This window comes from Balaenoptera borealis, assembly GCF_965194805.1.
Source record: "Balaenoptera borealis genome assembly, chromosome: 12".
NCBI classification, from domain to species: domain Eukaryota; kingdom Metazoa; phylum Chordata; class Mammalia; order Artiodactyla; family Balaenopteridae; genus Balaenoptera; species Balaenoptera borealis.
In genome coordinates, this window is record NC_138869.1 from 87,798,568 (window position 1) to 87,813,697 (window position 15,130).

The window sequence follows — 15,130 nt, forward strand, 5'->3', positions numbered from 1 at the left end:
ATTATTTTCCCCCCGTCTTATCAGATTGCCAACATAAGAAAAACCACCTGAATCAATAGTCTGCCTAAAGAGATTTAAATACTCCAGTCCTTTGAGTTCCAAGAGGAATGGAACTTTGGACCCATTTGTTCTTCAGGCAACAGTAAAGAAGCTCTCTGTAGCCCCCAGGATGTGAGTAGGGGGATTCTCATTGTTTCCAAATGGTTGTACTCAGAAAGCCCAACTCAACTCTGCCTGGGCTGTCCCTCCAACTTTGGAAAACACTGTTGATTCCTCGCCAGCAGAATACGTTTTTTTGTTTTGTTTTTCCAGTTTGAAATGTAAAAGTGGTCCCTTAATGGAGTTTTTTATTGCATTTCTCTTGTTGTGTTATCAAACATCTTTTATGTTTAAAAGCCATCTGTATTTCCTTTGCTGTGAACTGCTTTTTAATATTCTTTACTCATTTTTCTACTTAATTGTTAGGTCTTTCTCTTCGGATTTTTAGGAGCCCTTTAAATGAGTCGATTAAGTCATGTTTTGATATGTCACAAGTAGTCCGGTTGCTATTTGCTTTTGCACTTTATGGTAAATTTGGACATGCAGACTTTGAACTATGCAGGTGAAATTATCAGTCTTTTCTTCTGGTTTTATGTCTGACTTGGATATGCCTTTTCCCACTACAGGATCAGCAAAGGTAACAAAAGAACTCTATGATTTCTTCTAGAATGTCCATTATTTCTTTTTATATTTAGATCTTTGATATATTCGATTTTTTCTGTGTCTTAACATGTGAGTTGTGTCTGGTAGAATGTCAAGTGCCTCTGGGGGCCACTCTCCATCTTTGCTCCCCCTGTCCCTTTCTTGGGGACAGGGAGAGCAAAGATGCCACTGACTCTCTTGAGTGACCCTCACACACTTCCTCCCTATGAATACCTGGAAACCAATATTTATATTTTAGATTAATATAAGCATGCTTCCTAAGTGTTATATATATTATCTATTGTAGATATTAATTTCACATCTAACACATAATGTAACAATAACTACCATTTGATCCCTTAATCTACTTGTTTTGCAGCATACATCTCGACATCAAGTGTGCAGCATTGGGCTGGGGACGACTAAGTCCCCATCCTCCCAGGCTTCTGGACAGAGGAAGAGACCTGACAATGGTGATTCGAAGAGGTATCTCTTAGTATCCTTTAGTTTTAAAACTAGAATGTGTATATCCCTGGGAATAAATGGACACTGACAGTTTTAAGGGAATCATTTTCCTGACCTTGGACACCCATGTGGATTCACTGAGTGATCTGCCTGAAAACTTTCTGCTTTCCCACCTCCTTTTGTCACAACTCTTCTCCCACTAAGGAAAAAGGACATAACTCTCAACCATCCCATATCTTACCGTTCATATTTCCCCAAGACACAAAGCCTCCTCGAAGCATCTGACAAAAGGACTCTAAAACATGGTGTCAGAAAGTGAATGTCTTAAAAGACTGGTTAACAAAATTCTTTTGCAACTCAGGTGGTTTCTTATTGTATTTGCTTTTAAACATGAGAGAGGGTCTAACCCAGTTGTCAATAATAGATTAACAGAAACTTTTAATGGGGACTTCCTTGGCGGCTAACACTCCATGCTTCGAATACAAGGGGTGCGAGTCCGGGTTCAATCCCTGGTCGGAGAACTAAGATCCCACATGCCGCACTGCGCGGCCAAAAAATAAAATTTTAATGATAATGTGGTTTTAGCATGTAATATAGAGGTTAGAAAAATTAGAATCGCATTCCTATTTCAAAACTCTTTTAATTCCTATCTACTTATTTATCTCATATCTATAATAATGAAATACACATAAAATTGATGTTGAACTTGTTTCAGTCTTGCAACAAGGACTGACTATTCATCCATGGATACACAAATTAATTAGAAAATATTAGTCCCATCCATCTCATTAAGAGATGAGCTTGCAATTCAATTTTAGTTTGTATGTCTATAACTTATCAAAACATACACTCACAGTGATTTGATCTAATAAAAATTGCAATAACTTAATGCAGAAAACAAATTGTTAACTCAAAGCTATATAGTCACCGGAAATTTTTTCTTAAATTAAGTTCAATGTTTATACTTTTTTGTTGCAGAAAGCACAACAGAGTAGATCAAAAACAGCCATGTTACAATAAAATGTATTTTTGTGGGGTAGGGGAATGAAAATACGAGTTCAAATACAAAAGAGAGGATGTAAAATTTCAAATGTTAGAGAAAATTTATTTTTTTAAATAGATGATCGTCCATTTAAAAAATAATCACTATGGTATTTAGATTTAGAAGAGTGATGGAACACATTTTGAAATGTCACAATTTACAATGTACTGGAAATCAGATTCTTTACAACTGTTTGAACTTATGTGAAATTTTCAGATGTTGATCTAAAAATGTGCAGGGGGGTACATAATTTTTCAGAGGAGTATGCTTTCAAATTTTGAAGACTACTGCTTTAGAGCAGGAGTTCTTAACATGTGATGTAACATAGCGGCTACAAACACAGACTTAGGAGTCAGTCTTGCTGGTTGTGTGACATTGGGCAAGTGACTTAAATTCAGCTCAGTCTACTTATCTGTAAAATGGGGACAGCAACAATACCCTATCTACAGAGATAAAGTTGTCAAACTTCAGCATACATCAGAATCGCCTGGAGGGTTTGTTAAAACACAGACTGCTGGGCCCCACTCCCAGAGATTCTGCTTCAGGAGGTCTGGGGTCAGGCCCCCAAATCTGCATTTCTAACAAGTTTCCAGGTGATGCTAATGCTGCTGGCTCAGGGACCACACTTTGAGAACCTTTGGTCTATCTCATAAAGTCATTCATCGTGAGGATTAAAAACGTTAGTACATAAACATTCTTAGAACTCCACTGGCCCACAACAGGTGCTAATACATATTAGCCAATCAGTTAGGATTGGATTCACTGCAAAAGAAAATTCTACTCCAGTGGGTTAAACAGAAAGGAGTTAGTATATGTCATTTAGCAAGAGGTCCTGAGGTCAATCATCCAGGGCTGGCACCACTGTTCAAGAATGTCATGAAGTTCCCAGGCTCCCTCTGTCTTCTTTGCTCAATTGTCTTTGTTCCGTGGCTTTTATCGTCACAGACCTATAATAGTTGGTGTTCCTCCAGGAATCTTGTCTGAATTCCAGACAGGGAGAGAGAAGAGCAAAGGATATAGGGTAAAGAGTTGATGGAGCATGCCAGCCAAGTCACAGCCCCGCCCTTTATATTTTATGTTTTTAGAGAAGTCACTCGCATTTTAAAAATGTTTCCAGAAGTCCCCCACGAGCGACTTTCACTTGAATCTCAGTGGTCAGACCCAGCTCATATCCCACCCCAACTACAAGAGAGAAGGAAGGGAAGGATTTTGGCTCTCTAGCTACCATGGTGGAGGAAATCAAAGGAGAAAGGAGTTTAGGATAAATAATATACACCATCTGCCTAAAGGGTATCCATGAACACACAGAAACTCATGCAAAATATCAAATGTATGTGTATTTTTATGAGGAGTCAGTCCACAGCTTTCATTAGATTTTTAAAGATCCAAAAAATATGGCTCTCAAGCCCACATTTCTTGACTCAAGCATCCAAATATTTTAACAAAAAGGATGTCCACTCCCCTGCATGTTCCATCTCAGCCATCATATGAAATCATAAAACCTGAGAGCATGGAAGCCTCTTAATTGCTATCTCTCTTCCTTTTTTAAAAGATTCTACTGAACTTGTAAATGCTGCTTATGTTATTTAAATACCTGTTTATAAGTAGTCCTACAGGGTAGTTCTTGCGGTGTGTCTGTGTTTTAATGTGACTTCCCAAATAGATCATATACTTCTTTAAAAAAGGCTTCTTCGTGTATTTTCTTCCTGTTTCATTTATATACAGTTGGGGAACAAGGAGCATTAACTTAAGAATTAAATTCTTCTGTCCTGAATTTCAGGCTGGCATTAATAACTGGAGATTTAGGTTCCCTGACAGAAGAAACTGGATGACTATTTAAAGAAGACAGGCAGGACTGGATTTATTTCTTTTCTAACTGTTTAAAACACTGAAGTCCGAACTTTGGGCACCTCTGCTTTAACTACCAAAACAGAGCAGCAGTTGGCAAATTTATTTGGGGTTGCCATAAAACCATGTTAAATGTAATTATGAATGGTTTCCTTAAGGAATATGGATTCCTGGTATCAAATGAGATGTGAACTCTGGTCGGATATTTATTAGGTATTATGGGTTGAGTTGTATTCCCCCCAAATTCAAACATTTAGGTTCTATCCCTCAGTACCTCAGAATGTGACCCTTATTCGGAGACAGGGTCTTTAAAGAAATAAAATGAGGAAAAGTTAAAGTGAGGTCATTAGGGTGGGCCCTAATCTAATATGACTGGTGTCTTGAGGAAAGATGAACACAGTGACACACACAGAGGGAAGACAATGTGAAGAGACATAAGAGAAAGGATGGCCATCTACACGTGTACAAAGGCCTGAAACAGATCTTTCCCTCCCAGCCCTTCAGAGGGAATCAACCCTGCTGACACTTTGACTTTGGACTTCCAGACTCCAGAATTGTGAGACAATACATTTCTGTTGGTTAAGCCATCCAGGTGTGGTACTTTGTTACCACAGCCCTAGCAGACTGGTACAGCAAGGATTCTCTGATGTTGTACAAAAGTTTTCTCTTATTCCTCACATTCAAAGACCACTTCCTTCTTTCTCCATGCAAGGACGCTATTATATAAAGGCTGAGCTGTGGCTGAAAATTTGCCCATGCTTTTCATACTTACAAACTCTTTCCTAAATATATGGCCCCTCTGATGTCAGAAAGAATGTCCCAAGTTTTAGCTTAACACAGAGTGTGAGCAAAAGTGTTGTGGGCAACTTTCATTCTGTCATGTTGCTTAAAAGGAAGTTGCTTGGTCACAATATTTTCCTTCCCTTTCCTACAGGCTGTGATTCGGTTTTGCCCATGTGTACAAGGAAAGTCCTCTGGAGATCGCAGAGCAGCAAGAAAAGCACAGGCCACTGCAGAACTTTTTGGAGAAGAGCTTCCAGAAGTTTCTGGCTTGCCTTTCAGCAGGACATTCACATGATAAATAAATTTTCTATCCTACTTAAACCACTGTTACTTGTTCTTTGGGGTTCTAACCATATAAACAACCTAACAAATACATGGAAAAAAAAAAAAAAAAGAGAATAAAGGGCTGTTAACTGAGGAGGTGGTTAAAGTTTATACACACTTACCTAGATTATTTCAAGAGTCTCTTAACTGATTTTACTGTTTGGGGTCTTGCGCCTGTCCAACACATTCTCCACATCCTGACTATAAAGTAATCTTTCTAAGATATAAATCTGGTTATGCTACTTCTCATTTAAAACCACTGCCTAGAGTTGTACTGTCCAATATGGTGGCCACTAGCCATATGGAGCTAATAAAATTAATAAACATTCAATAAAATAAACTCAATAGTACTAGCCACATTTCAAGCATCCAATAGCCACAGGTAGCCAGTGACTACCATGGTGGACAACACAGATGTAGGACATTTCCACCATTATGCAAAGTTCTATTGGACAGCACTGGGCTACAAGATGCATGTCTAAGCCTCCTACATGATCTATAAAGCTCTTTCTCTCCAGACTTACCTGCTGTTGCTATACACGTTACCAAAGGTCAGCAGGCTGTTTCTCAGATCTGCACTTGTTTACCATCCTGCTGCCTGGGAATTCTGTCTCCACCTTGTCCATCTGGAAAACAAGAATTCATTTTTTAAGTGTTACCTTCTCTACACACATATACTAAAAAAAAAAAAAAACCAGAAGAATTGAACATGATTCAAGACTTATTTCTGAGCATATCTTCTATCTACCATCCCTGCAAAGAATAGCAGATGAAGGAGGTTCTTCAATTAGAAAAAAAAAAAAAAATCACAACTTAACAAAAAAAAAAAAAACCAACTTGATTAGAAAATGGAAAAAGAAGTTGAACAAACATTTCACCAAAGAAGATATACAAATGGCCAATAAGCACAGGAAAAGATGCTTAACATCGCTAATCATTAGGCATATGCAAATCAAACCCACAATGATACTACCACCTCACACCCATGAGGATGGCTACTATCAAAAAACTCAGGAAAATAACAAGTGTTGGCAAGGAGGAGAAGAAATTGGAATCCTTGCACACTGTTGGTGGAATTGTAAAATGGGGCAGCCGCTATGGAAAACAGTACGGAGGTTTCTCAAAAAATTAAAAATAGAATTATATGATCCAGCCATTCCACTTGTGGGTACAAACTCCAAAGAACTGAAAGTAGGGTCTTGTAGAAATATTTGTACACCCATGTGCAATAGCAGCATTATTCACAATTGCCAAAAGGTGGAAGCAATCCAAGTGCCCATCAATGAATAAATGGATATACAAAATGTGGTATATACATACAATAGAATAATATTCAACCTTAAAAAGAAAAGAAATTCTGACACATGCCACCACAAGGATGAAACCTGAGGGCAAATACATCCTCAACCACATCTTCAAACATCCCTGATTCTTCTACTAAACAATGATCTGGCTTTTCTTTCTTTTTGTTGAAGAAATATCTGCTTAAACATAGAAAAATATTGCTGAGTGCCTCAGATTAGACAGCATCAAATGAGAACTGTCTTCTTCTACTCAGTCTTTGTCTCATCCAAGTGTTGGACTCAGTACCCTGCTGATAAATTTCATTCGGAGAACCTCTACACACAAATTAAGTGCTAGTTAGGCGGCAATGCTTCGACTAGGCAGTGTCAGAAGAATGGTTTCTGCCCAGAAGAGTAAAGAGTGAGATGCACTTCTTGGATCTGACAGCAGCCCGGTGGTTATTATTACCGGCTGCACACCAGCATTACCTAGGAAATTTAAAAGCTCTCCAGGTGGTTCTAAAGTGAAGGCAGGCTGGCTGTGGAGACGTACTGTCTGATGACGAACACCCCCCCCCCGCCTTTACCATTACACAGCTCATATTTTCTTGATACCCAGAATCATCAAGCAGTGCACTCAACACAGTCGCAACATTTCTGCCTTGCGGGTAACGGTTTTCCACCAGGTATTATTACCCAGAGCATGTGGACTCTCCAGCACCTGTCGCTCACGAGCCTGAATGCCTCCCTGCATGCGTCCGCCCCTCACAACCACACCCATAAATAGTGACTCGTTACCTATTACCATCCGCAAGGCCAGGCCGCTTCCGGGTGGACCTTACAGATGACGAGTGTGCAGGCCTGTGCCATCCGCTCTCTGGCCAGAGGCGTCTCTGCAGAGTCGTCGACTCCGTTCAGCTCCCAAATCCGCGGAGGCTGTGTTGGGGTCCGGAGGCGAAGCGCCGGAGCTTACTTGCCTTCATTCCCCGCCCGGCCCGACACCTCCTGATTTTTGCAATCTGCTGCTTCTGAGCAAGAATGTGCGCCGTGGGGGCCAACTCTAGTCCCAGACTTAGGCCTCTCGACATTGGCCCAAGTCCCACCTTTGTCAGGTTGGAGGCTCCGAAGCCTAGCCCTTCTCAAGCCGCCTGGAAGCACCAGGCGGTTCTGCCTGGGCACGAGATTCAGGGTGTTTGTTCCAGAGACCACAGAGGCCCACTGCCCGGAAAACAAAACGGCGAACTCTTCCGCCCTGGGGTTGCATAAAAGATGGTTTACCCCCACTGGCGTTATTTCCAGGTCCGCTCTAGGAACCTGGGAGGTTTCTGCGTCTCTGTGGTTATTTCTAGCTGTTAAGGCTTCACGTGCCTTTAACTCGGTCCTAGGCCCTGCCTTCTAAATGTGCTAGGAAGGTTTGACAGAGAAATTATTTGGGAAAACTTCAAAAGTATATATGCAAAGATAGACTAGTACAACGAATTCGATGTTCATATCTCACACCTTCAACAATTATCAACTCACGGCAATCTTATTAACATATAACCCAACCCTCATTCCTCCAGACACATTGTTTGAAGTAAATCTCAGACACGTGTCACTGATAAATCTAACAAAGCCTAGACTAAGATGAAACGAGTTAGACACTTGCCTCGGGCACAAAATTTAAGAGGCTGCCAAAAAGCTTAGCAATAGAGGCAAATAATATTTTAAAGCAATATTTTTAAATGAAAATTAATGCAAAAAACCCGTAATGAGTACAGTATGTTAAATAGAAAATCAGTATTACTGATTTTTCCTTCTGCTTAGCTCCTATATGACTGACACAAGACTGAAACTAAAGTATCTCTAAAAGATAAGATGCTTTTGAAAAACATAATCACAATATCCTTAACACATCTAAAAATAATAACAAAAATAAGATCAAGTATGGAATCATTGTTCACATTTCACCAGTTTTATATATTTTGTAAGTATATTCTATAATATATATTATAAAAATCATACATATATACAAGATATATATATATCATATCTATGTGTTTTACAAACAATTCATTGGACATGTATGTCTCAAGTTTTTTGAATCTATAGTTTCTCTCTTTCTCCTTTTCATGTATTTGTAGAAGAAACCTGAGATTTTGTTTCCCAGGGACTTTTAAGAATGCACACATCAGAAAACTCAAGTCACTCACTCCAGTGTAGGGGAGGGAAAATAATCTTTCCCTCTACCCTTCGAAATTCTCAGCTAGGTCCCCTGTAACAAAAGACAGATTAAGAGGAGAAAAATATACAGACGTATTTAAGTTTTTTGTGATATGGGAGCCCTCATAAGGAAATGAAGACCCAAAGAAGCACTTAAGAGTTGATGCATATATACTGAATCAGAAAAAGAGTAGTAATATTATGAAACCATGACAAGGCAAAGGGGCTTGGGCTAGGATAGTTAATTGGGTGAACTGCCTAGGGAGATAAGGGTTAATTTGTAAAGATTTCCCTCAGCCTCGACTTTCCATCCTTAATAATAGGAATGTTACTTTTCTCCAAGTATAAGGAAGACATCTTTCACATGGAAATTTTATCTCCTACTTTAAAGAAAAAGAAGGAAAATTAGAGTGTTCTTCTTATAGCTGCTAGTTTTCAACTGCCTTTAGCTCAAAATAATCCTTATGCCAAAATGGCATATTTGGGGCCAACATACTCTTCCACCCTTCACCAGCTTAGTCTATTTCCTAATGGCAAAGCCCACAGATCAGCAAACCTACCTCACAAAAGCAGACTTTGCAGCTGGACCACCTGAAACTAGAGATTGTTCCAAGACTTATATGAGCAGGGAAAGCCAGAGTACTAGATCCTTTCCCTTCCCAGCTTTCTTCAGCCACACTGGCCATCTGTCCCTACAGCATTGCAAGCTCACTCGGTTTTAGGGCCTTTGGAGTTGCTGTGCCTTTGCTTCCAGTGCTTTGCCTCAAATCATTCATGGCTGACTTTTTCCACATTCCGTTATCAGCTTGAAAGTGACCTCTGCAGAGTGCCCTTCCCTGGCCACCCCATCTAAAATTGCTTTCCACCCAGTCTTCTCCATCATACCACCCTGTCTTATTTTCTCATAAGTATAATACACCTACCACTATTCAGAATTATCTTGATCCTTCATTTGTTTACTTGTTTGTCTCTCCCACTAGAATGAAAGCTCCATAAAAGCAAACTCTTTGCCTATTTTGTGCGCAGATTGGAAACCTGTTGTGGTCACAGGTGAGTAACAGGAGGGGCTGGAGGGAGAACTCTCTTAGCTAAAAGATATCTCTTAGCTAAAAGATATCTCTTAGATAAAAGTATCTAAGGTCCATATGTTATCAATTCCATAGACATAGATCATCTGAAGCATTATGTTATCATCAAAGGTTTGGCAACAAACTTCCAACAGGCCTGGTCTGGGAAAGCTGTCTTGGGAAAGCTGATATCTGGGTATGAAGTTTATGTAGATGAAAGAGTAGGACAGTAGGAAAGAGGTAGGAATGTGAAGGTCTCTCAGATAGTGGTAATGGTGGGTAATGGTACTAGGATGGAGTAGTGGGGCAAAAAGAAAATCAAGGAATGTGGACAAGGATAGAGATATAAAAAGAGAAACAAGGATCATAATCAGTGGAATGGGTAAAGAGAAAAATTATCATGGCTGTGGGATAGCACAGGAAAGAAAAGAGAGAAATCTGGTGTCTGTCAATCAGATAGATGAGTAAAACGATCAAGGTCCATGAAGGAGTAGGATCTGTAGGCTGATCTATGATGGGTAAGCCTCACTGTGCAAAAGCCAGCCAAAAAGTCAGAAGTCATTTACAGTGTTCCCAATGTCAAGGTCTTCCCTTATACTCCATCAATTGCCTAAACTCCTTTAAGTTTTACTTTACCTCAAATATGGACCACAGCTTTTTTAACTGGATTTTTTTGGCCTTTATTTCCCACCATTTATCTTTACCACAACTGCAGCAGACAATGTTGATAGCTAATCAGTGTTCTTAGTTTCAGAAAATAGAATCCACTCTAATTAGGTAAATTAAAAGGGATTTCTTATGAGTTTACAGAGTTTCTTGGAGACCAGAATCAAGTGTGGATACTACACTGTCAGAAGCACCCAGCCATGAAAATGCTTGGGTAGAAATCTTGCTGCTGCTACTTCTGGTTCCACAAAATCCTAGACAGTAGCTGCAGGTAAACTAAAATATCCCAACAACCACGCACGTGTGAAAGGATTTCAATTTAAAATTGAACCAGAGGATATGAAATAGAGAATCTCACACATGCACCCTCAGAAGAATGGAAGGTAAGAACTGAGGGACTGATTTCCCCTAAATGCCTGATTTACAGAAGACAGAGACTTATCTCCTGATCCATGGATAGCCGCTATTCTGGCTGGACTTCCCCCCCACCCTTTACACTCCTTGCCCGTAAATACAGCCACCCCAAACCCTCAACAGACCCACCCATGGCTTGCTACATGATGCGTTTCTTGAATTGCAATTCCTCTGCTATTCCCAAATAAACTCAATTTCTGGTCCTTTGAACTTGCCTCAGTTTACCTGTTTATCTAGACCGACATATGCCAGAAGAGCTATCCAGGCTTTATCTCACAATATTCATTTCTCCAAAGTCTCGCACGAGTATGTCTGCTCAGCCAAAGCTACGTGACACAGGGAATCCTGGTGACAAGGAGGTCTGAGAAATGTAGCTTTTACTGCTGCAGGCCCAGTGTATCGGAGGCACACTACAATGGGGTGGCAGAGGTGTAGAGGAAGCCAGTCTATGCTACTGGTCCCAGTTGCTACCTGGTATCCATTTCACCCTTTTTCCTTCTTAATATAATTCTGATTTTGTTCAGATATGCACTAAACTGGATAACTCAAGAGATTCTACCCCCATTTTAAGTTCCAGGGGCAATTCATGATTAGTCTATGATAAATATGTTATGTCCTGTGCCTTTATAGGCGATTGATTTATAAATTTAGGTTTAAACCAATAAGCAAAGGTGTTCTCCGGTTGGCTATTATCAGTTCAGAGGTAGGGAAGGGAGCTAAATTGTCATAATCAAACTTTCATGATTGTAAGAAGTTATGGTTTCCTTTTGAATCATGAGCAAAGAAAACTTTGTCCCAGGTTGCCGCGGGGGCATCAAAATCGACCCCTACGGGGATCGAACCCGCGACCTTGGCGTTATTAGCAGCACGCTCTAACCAACTGAGCTAACAGGCCAACGTGGGGGTTCATAGCTTCTTCGTTAATATTTTTAATAGCGTTGACTTCGTGAAATTTCTTTACCACTAACAGGAATTTCATCAGTCGTATTTCCACCGGGCCCACTTTCGTTAAAAGAGAAAGTAAAGAAGAAAGCTCTGTCTTGGTCAAGAATGAACATTGTCTTTCAGGAAATCCGTTCTTGGAACCAATGCAAATTCTTTTGTAACAAGTACAAAAACCACTTGTAATGAAAATGGCAAATTGAAACATTCGATTGTAAAGACTTAGATGTATTTGCACCTTGGAGACCACAGTAAAGGATGATAGATGGGAAAAGAGTCTTCCAACCTGCAGACTCTTTGGGAATGAGAAGAATGAGTGGTTGGAAGGAATAGAGCAGTATTTTTAAAGAACAGCTAATTTAAAGCAATCCATCCATCCATCCCTGAGCAAAAATTAAAAGCTTCCTTCCACAAGGAAATAATGGAAATGTAATGCTTGTGATAAACAAAAGGCCTATGACCTTGATAATGAGGCTAAGCTAGGAAAAAACTCATCGTGAAAAAGCTCTAAAATGAACCCAGGAAATAGTAATGAACAAAACTTTGCATGAACAAAAGAGGAACTAGATCTGAGGTGAGAAGAGTCAGCTGATTCTTAGGACAGGTAGAAAAGAATATACATTGAATTTGGGAATGAATGTAGTGTTGTAAGAATAAAATAGACCTGCTTTTTAAGGTTGATCCCAGAATTGCTATGCTATACTGCAGTTCTGGTTTTTCAATATTTACTATTTAGACATATGTACCAGGCACTATTTCTGTGTTTTAAATGAATTAACATATTTAAACATAACAACTAACTTATGAGGTGGGTATTATAATCATGCTCATTTTACAAATAACCGAGGACAGAATTTAGAGTCAGCATTCTGATCATTTAGCTCTAGAGAACTTCCTTTTAACTAAGTCACTAAACTGCTTCTTAAAATCATGTTCATCATTTTGTTGCTGGATTACTATATTCTGAGGACCCCCCTATTCAAATAACCAAATTCATAGCATCTTGATTTATACCCTAGGGTATTAATTGCTTCAATTTTCAATTAATATTAATCTCACCACTAATACTGAATATGTAACATGGACCTGAAAAGTCCTATCCCAGGTAAGGAACTCTGAGCATCAGCCATGTGCACTGCATTATTATGGCAGGGTAATTCTTTCTAGGAATTTTACTCTATTATTTAGTAATTCACTCCCTCTTCTTGGTTCCCCAATAAGGAAAGGAGGTATATTGAGAGCAAACACCCTAGAGATTGACTGATTTTTTTCTCCCTCTTTGTTTTTCTCTGAAGTTTTTTTTCTTTTTATATTATACAATTATATATAAAGGTTCGTTGTAGAAAATTTAGAAGGTGTGGCTAAACAAAAAGAAGAAAATAAATATGGTCCATAAATTCCACCATCTGGAGGGAATTACTATGCAGCACATTTGTTGAATGTCCTTTAATATATGTGTGTACACATTCTCCTTGAGTTTACACTTTTAAGGTTCTAAATATATATATATAATGTCAGACTTACAGAAGAAGTGCAAAAATAATACAAAGAACTCCTATATACTCTATATCCATTTTCAGCAATTGTTAACACATTTTCTACATTTGTTTGGTTTTTTGTTCTCTCTTCATATGTACTCATTTTTCCCCCCTGAACCATTTGAGAGTTAGTTGCAGTGTATTTTTTTTTAAGAGAGATCATATTCACGCACACACTTTTTTTGTACTCTAATTTGTCAATTAGCTATATTTCCTTCATATCTTTTCATGAAGGACAATAAATTGCCATACTGAAAAGTGAGAGAGAGATCAATAAATATTTGTTGAAATTATATCTAATTTTCTTTGATTATTGAGCAGCTTGGGAGCCCATATTCAAACCTCTTTGAACATTATATGGCTTAAGAAAGTGCTTTTTTTCACATTATAAGAGAAAATTAAGGATATCATCTCCACCACCTCCTTCTTTGGGTTGGAAAAGCCTACACTTTGTACAATGGTTAAGAAGTTTGCAGAGTCAGTCAACTTCTGGCTGGCAGGACCAACTCATTTTAAAATAAACTCTGATTTGACAGTGTACAAAGTTGAAAGTGCAATTTGGGACATCCAATATATACTAAGAGAAAAATGCAAATGCAAAACAGTGAATAAATAATGATGCTATCTTTCGTGTGGAAAAACAAGAAAAAATAACAATCAATATACATGTTTACTTGTATATGCATAAAGAAAACCAATAAGGATAAATGAAAAATTAAGGACAGACTTTACCTATGGGAGGTGATGGTGAGAAGTGGGCTGGTGGAGGATAAGAATGGAAGGGAAACTTTCCAATGTATCTATTTTTAGTTTCTGCTTTTTTAAACATGTGAATGTCTTATTTATGCAAGAAAAACAAAATTAAAAATGTTTAAAGTTATGTATACCTTTCATGTTGGTATAAATGTGCAGAGTGTATAAAACAAAGATCTTTTGTCATTTTTTCTACTTAAGTTTTGGACAATTTTTCTATTTTTAAATCTTGTTTTCTCTTAGAAGGAACTGGGGAGTACAGAATGACCCAGAGGGAGCAGTATGAAGAATGGGTGGTTTTACAATTTGTTTTCGGAGGAAGCAATCAAATAACCCAGTTTTTTCTCCAAGAAATAGTTTCCTTACAGGAAAACAAAACAAAATGAAATAAAGAATGGCCCTCTGTTGTACCTTTTACCTGCAGGTTTCTACTACTGTTGTGCTTTGTGAGTTGGAGAAGTGCCTGGAGCCTAGAAAAGGTACCAGGTCTTGGGCGCGGCGGGGGCGGGGGGGGGGGGTCTGTTTACTCCGCCCAAGCAACGTTCTAGAACCCCTTAGCAAGGAAGTTAGAAGGAAATGTGATAGTCCTACTACGTTCAGACACTCTTCCTCTGTGCAGTATCTCTTTTGGGAGATAGAAAAGGTCAAAGAGGTTTGGCCCGTACGGGGATCGAACCCGCGACCTTGGCGTTATTAGCACCACGCTCTAACCAACTGAGCTAACCGGCCGGAGCAAGATTTGTTTTCTTCAAATTACCAGCGATACTTAAACAGCATTGTCTTGCAGTTTACACTGGGAAGAGAGTTGCTTCTTTGGCCGGGGAAATGGATGAGGAGGGAGGAAAAAGCTTCTTATTCTGTCTCAAAGAAGTGTCCTTCTTCCGGGAAAACTTAATCTTTCTCAAACATCGGATTCTGGCCCGAGAAGACTCAGGCCAACGTCCCCAGGCAGGGCTTCCTGAGACCGCGACGGGTGGATCACGGAACTGACCATTGAGCCGCCACAGACCTCGAAGGACTCGGCTCATGCGCGCGGGATCCAGATTCCTCTCTGCTCCTGAAGACCATTTCAGGCAGGTCAGCTTCTCTTGGAAGCCTCGGGACCCGGGAACCTGCACCCTG

At 39.4% G+C, this 15,130-nt stretch overlaps 1 long non-coding RNA gene across 1 annotated transcript; it reads right to left on the reverse strand.

Moving 5' to 3' along the window:
- Window positions 1–2,056: 2,056 nt before the first annotated feature.
- On the reverse strand, window positions 2,057–14,488 carry LOC309607936. The gene is made up of 3 exons (XR_014232581.1): window positions 7,225–14,488; window positions 5,668–5,769; window positions 2,057–3,168 (listed from the first exon to the last, which is right to left on the reverse strand). It is a non-coding gene; the product is annotated as an uncharacterized lncRNA (long non-coding RNA).
- Between the last annotated feature and the right edge of the window lie 642 nt (window positions 14,489–15,130).